This window comes from Heterodontus francisci, chromosome 4 (assembly GCF_036365525.1).
Source record: "Heterodontus francisci isolate sHetFra1 chromosome 4, sHetFra1.hap1, whole genome shotgun sequence".
Classification (NCBI taxonomy): domain Eukaryota; kingdom Metazoa; phylum Chordata; class Chondrichthyes; order Heterodontiformes; family Heterodontidae; genus Heterodontus; species Heterodontus francisci.
The window spans coordinates 144,832,041-144,838,040 of NC_090374.1; positions in this window are offsets into that span (position 1 = coordinate 144,832,041).

Genomic DNA, 6,000 nt, shown 5'->3' on the forward strand with positions numbered 1-6,000 from the left:
TGTAGGAGACTTTTCTCTCTTGGGGTTCCTGTGTCTTCACTGGATTCCAAAGCTGGTGAGAACAAGATGAGCAGACAGGAGTAAACAGCTTTCTGAGTTCAAATTCTCTGTGACAAGTTCAAATTCAAAAAAACTCCAACAGCCAGTTAGTCATGTGATTAAACTGGTCTGGCCACGTCTGATTGTGTATTCAGGCATCTTAGTGGTTAACCTGGAATGCTAGCCTTTACACCTTCAATGTCTGGTAATCAAAAGTCCATTGCGGTTAAATTGGAGCAGGGAGTGGCCCCTTTGTCCTTTCCCAGTACTTTCTGTAACTATGCAAATGTCTTTCCAGTCAGGGGCTTGGAAAACCCTTGTAATAGACCTTCTTTTCTTCCCAGCAACAATTTTAAAACTTAATGTCCTTGTGACAAAATATCTGTGCTCCATTCTTGGCAGGTGGGGGCCTGTATCTCAGTAGAAGATCCCAACTGCAAAGGTAGCCTCATTCCTAATCACAAATCATCATTAAAAAAACTTCCAAACGAGTAGATATGTCACCCTAAAACCCTGAAAGCCAGCAAAAGCTGTCAAATTGTAGGAAAATATTCTTTCTGATCAAAGACTCATTCAATCCTTAACATTTACATTTTTCTTCATGTAAACCAAGTTCCTGCCTGTTTCTTCTCACTAATATTCAAATTTGGGTGATTCAGTGACAAATTCAAACTGAGTTGTTTTTAACACTCAATGTTCAGTTGTGATTATGAAGAAGTACTCAGCATGAGATTATGGGCTGGATTTTAAGGAGACCTCAACGTCGGGATATATGGTTGGGAGAGGGCCCGGATGAGGCCCACCACGGACCTTGACGCCGACAGGGACCGGCCCAATACCCCGGCGGCGGCAACGGGCACCATGGCAGCCCACCCGTCACTCGGTGATGGAAGAACAATCACCATATGCAAATAAAGTAAATTAATAGATTAGCATGTACTTACCATTAATCTTGATGTCGGCCCAGCAGCCAGCACTCTCGCACCTTCGGGTCCCCACCAGGGAAACAAGGTGCAACAATGGTGGGGAGTGGGGGGGGGGAGGTCAGTTTGTCAGTGTGGGGAACAGGGGGAAACAGGATCAAATTAATGTCATGGGTGTAGGGGATGGTGGGAAGGGTTGAAGTTTAAAGTTTGTGCAGTTTGTGGGGGTGGGGGGAATGTCAAATGGTAAAGGTAAGTGTTTTGAAGTGGGAAAGGGCAAATCATTAATTTAATTGTTATTGGGGGGTGGGAGAAGGGAAAAAGAGATGTATTTATTATTTTTAATTTAATCATTGTTTAAATATTTAAATATGCCAGTCAAGCTAACAGCCCTTTAAAAATGGCACCAGCGCCTGTGCACAGGCAGCTGATGCCATTGCCAGCGAAGACAGCCTGACCCCTTCATGTGATCAGGCTGGGGGGGAGGGGTGGCAGCCCAGCCTGGCTATTTAAATCAGCCGCCGGCAGCGGGCTTATAGAATTCAGCCCTATGTTCGGGTAGTTGATCAGCAGCAATTTATCAAAAATTTTTATAATTTTATTTATTTCACAAACTGCATCTACTTTATATATACAGAAGTCTATTTACTCAAAATGTGGTAAATGATAAGACTGATGTTAACAGACCGCAGGAGGATATAGACAGATTGGTGAAATGGGCAGATAAAGTCTAATGCAGAGAAGTTTGAAGTGATACATTTTGGGAGGAAGAATAAGGACAGGCAACACAAAACTAAACGGTGCAATTTTAAAGGGGCTGCCAGAATAGGGAGACTTTGGTGTATATGTACAAAAATCTTTGAAAATGGCAGGACAAGTTCAGAAATCTGAATTGCAAGAGGTGTAATACCTGCCCATTTACCTCTTCTCCCCTCACTATCCCAGGCCCCAAACACTCCTTTCAGGTGAAGCAACAATTTACTTGTACTTCTTTCAATGTAGTATACTGTATTCGCTGCTCACAATGTGGTCTCCTCTACATTGGGGAGACCAAATGCAGACTGGGTGACTGCTTTGCGGAACACCTCCGCTCAGTCCGAAAGCATGACCCCGAGCATCTGGTTGCTGGCCTTTTCAGCACTCCCCCCTGCTCTCATGCTCACATCTCTGTCCTGGGATTGCTGCAGTGTTCCAGTGAACATCAACGCAAGCTCGAGGAACAGCAACTCATTTACTGATTAGGCACACTACAGCCTGCCGGACTGAAGATTGAGTTCAATAATTTCACAGCATGACGGCCCCCTCCCCCCCACCCCCACCATTTTACTTTTATTTTTAGTTATTTGTTCTTTTTCCTTTTTTCTATATTTTTTGTGTTTGTTTTATTTTATTTCATCTTAGTTTGTTCAGTTTGCTTACCCACTGTTTTTTTCATGTTTGTACTTGCGGTTGTTCAATTTTCAGTTCATTAACACCCTATCTGTACGAATGCTTTGTCTTTCAACACACCATTAACATATTGTTTGCCTTTGCTCCATGACCTATTCTGTGACCTTGTCCTATCTACACCTTTTGTTATCGCTTGCCCCACCCCTGCTTTGCTTGCTTATAACCTTTTACATTTCTAATAGTTGCCAGTTCTGATGAAGGGTCACTGACCTGAAACGTTAACTCTGCTTCTCTCTCCACAGATGCTGCCAGACCTGCTGAGTATTTCCAGCATTTCTTGTTTTTATTTCAGAAATCTGTTAACAAAAAGCATACAGAATGCTTGGGCTAAATTTTATGGGCCCGCCGAGATGGGTTCAGCGGGTGGGGGGTGGCCATAGAATTGCGACTGGAGGTGGGTGGGGGTGGAGGGCCCTTACCCTTCCAGTCATAACGCAATTTTGTCTGGGGCTGGATAGACCAAAGATAGCCTTCCTGCCCAGAGGCCACTTGAGGCCCTTAAGAGGCCTATTAACAGTCACTTAAGGGCCTCTTCCCCCCCACCGCTAGCATTAAGCCAGCAGTGGGGAGGCCTCCACCATGCAAGGAGATTGCCAAGTAGAACGAGGTGGTCTCCCTGCAGGCTTGCGGGGAGTGCAGTCCTCTGTTGGCAATCTTTGGCCCACGGAGGCCCCCGCCATCAAACAAACCACCTCCCTGGGCACCCCTCCCCCTGCATTAAATGCCCACCCTCCCACACACCCCCCTCGCCAGGGCCTGCTGGATTGGCCCCGCCGACCCCGCCTCACTTATCTGAGGTCCGCGTCTCCAATGCTGGGCCTAGGTCTCAGGCCTCTGCAGTAGTGGCAGTGGACACTGCTCTTGGTGGCACTGCCAGTACTACTGAGTTGCCAGCCCTTGATTAGCCGGCAGCTCTTGGAGGTGGGATCCCCATCTTTAAAGGGACAGGAACCCCGGCACCAGGCTGTTAATATAATCGCATCGGGGGGCTCCAACTGGATGAGGCAGAGCTCCTCCCCCGCCCCCTTCCAGCATTGGGAACCGAACCATTAGCACAAAATTCAGCCCCTTGACTTTATTAATTGAGGCATAGAGTACAAAAGCAAGGAAATAATGTTAAACCTTTATAAAATACTGATTAGACCTCAGTCTAATTGTGTTCAGTTTTTGGGCACCATACGGTGCTCCGGTTTCCTCCCGCATCCAAAGACTTGCAGGTGATAGGTAAATTGGCCGTTGTAAATTGCCCCTAGTGTAGGTAAGGTGATAGGGAATATGGGATTACTGTAGGATTAGTATAAATGGGTGGTTGTTGGTCGGCACAGACTCGGTGGGCCGAAGGGCCTGTTTCAGTGCTGTATCTCTAAATAAAATAAAGAAATAAATAAAAATAAAATACTGCAGGAAGAATGTCAAGGCTTTGGACGGAAGAAATTTACTGGAATTGTATCAGGAGTAACGAACTTCAGTTATGTGGAGACTAGAGAAACTGGGGTTGTTCTCCTTTGAGCAGAGAAGATTAAGAGATTTAATAGAGGTGATCAAAATCATGAACAATTTTGATAGAGTAAATATGGAGAAACTGTTTCCAGTTGCTAAAAAGAGGACACAAATTTGAGGTGATGAACAAAAGAAGTAAAGACAGCATGAGGATTTTTTTTAATGCAGTGATATGTTGTGATCGGAAATGCTCTGCCTGAAAGGGCGGTGGAAACAGTTTCAATAGTAACTTGTATTTGCAGGTCTGTGGGGAAAGAGCAAGGAATGGGACTAATTGGATAGCTCTTTCGAGGAGCCAGCACAGGCATGATGGGCCAAATAGCTTCCTTCTGTCATTCTTATTCCATGATTCTATCTGCACGCTGACAATATTTAGCGAAGAACCAAGCGCCAACAGATTCTATGTAGAAATACAAGATGCAGACAACCAAGATAGAAATTTCTGTGCAAAATGTACATGGTTGTAGGTGAATAAAGTTGACAATCTACATACTTTGGTCAAGTGTAAACAGTTTTCCAAAGAAAGAAACAGTTTCTAATGCTTTCTATTTTTAATCAACATGTTTTTGATGCTATAAAGTGCCATAAGCTAATGCATTTTGGAAGGTTTATTTCAACAAAGGAATATAATATGCAATGTATTAAAGTAGCTTTGGCAAAACTATTCTTTTTTTAACAGTATCCTTACTCCATCTAGGAAAGTTTCACATTTATTTAAATTGCTCTTATAAGCTAATTTCTTTGTTCAGTTCCAAAAAGTACAGAATGCCAGAAAAATGAAGATCATCAGAATAAGACATTTATTGATTTTAAAAATATGTAACATGGATAGATATATCGTTAGACAGGCAAATTGACAGATAGATCGATAGATTGATTGATTTTGCTGCCCTACAAGCTTATGATTTTGACAGAATTTAATCCTACACATGGATAATAACTCTGAATAATTGATTTTTTAAATTTAATTGAAACAATGCTTTCCTTGGAAAATTAATTGTACTTTTATGGGGATTAGGTTTTAGCATAAAGGTATATTAATGATTGTATGGGGGTGCTTGTGTAGCAGTTATTTATTATTGAAGGGTTCAAATGCTATTAGAAACTGGGAGTGAAGCTCTAGTGTTTCTTGTCTATTGTCAGATATTAAAATACTGCCTTGAAATCACTTCTGGATGTCTTATTTTTTCCAGAACTTTAGGAAGTTTTTTTTCCCACTTTAGCTTCATTTCTGCATGGAGGTTTTCAGTATAAACACTGAGCTCGAAGTTATTGAAACAACATAAAGATCACAGTGTTAGATTAACAGTTAGAACAATTTTATTTCATGTTTACTGAGAAATAATTTGTACTCATTTAACAAAATTTCTTCATGCTGTAGTTACTGTACCTAAGCAAAATATTATTGGTTGAAAGAGTTATAAACATAGCAGCTGAAACAAGAATCCAGATTAATGACATTTTCTTGAGGTCTAATTCTATGTTGAGGTCTAATTCTAGTTCTGAGGGCTGGTGAATGGTTAATTTGTTTCATCAGCTTTACTGGTTCACTGGTCCAAGGAGTGGCTGAGCAGTCAATTGCTGTATGCTGCAGTTAATTGCTTTGACTCCTTCATCAATGTTAACTGTAAAATAAAAGAAAAAGATGTATTCAAGGCAGGAACATACAATCCTACATTGCTCCAGAATCTAAGTGCCCGGCGCCGGGATCTCTGTCCCTTTAAAGACAGGGATCCTCTCTCCAAGAGCTGCCAGCCAATCACAGAGCCAGCAGCTCAGCAATATTGGCAGCACCACCGGGAGTGATGACCACTGCCAGTATTGCAGAGGCCTTGGACTCAGGCCCAGTGCTGGAATCCCGGACTTCAGGTAAGTGAGGCAGGGTTGCTGGTTCCAGTCCGGAAGGCCCTGGTGAGGGGGGGTGGGAGGGTGCTCGTGAGGTGCTGGAGGAAGGAGGTCCAGGGAAGTGCAGTCTTTGCAGGCAGTGGTCCTCCGTGGCCCACAGATTACCCACAGAGGAGGGACACCCCTCCTCCAAGACTGCAGTGAGGGTGCCTTGTATTTAGAGGTGACCTCCTCGCATGATGGT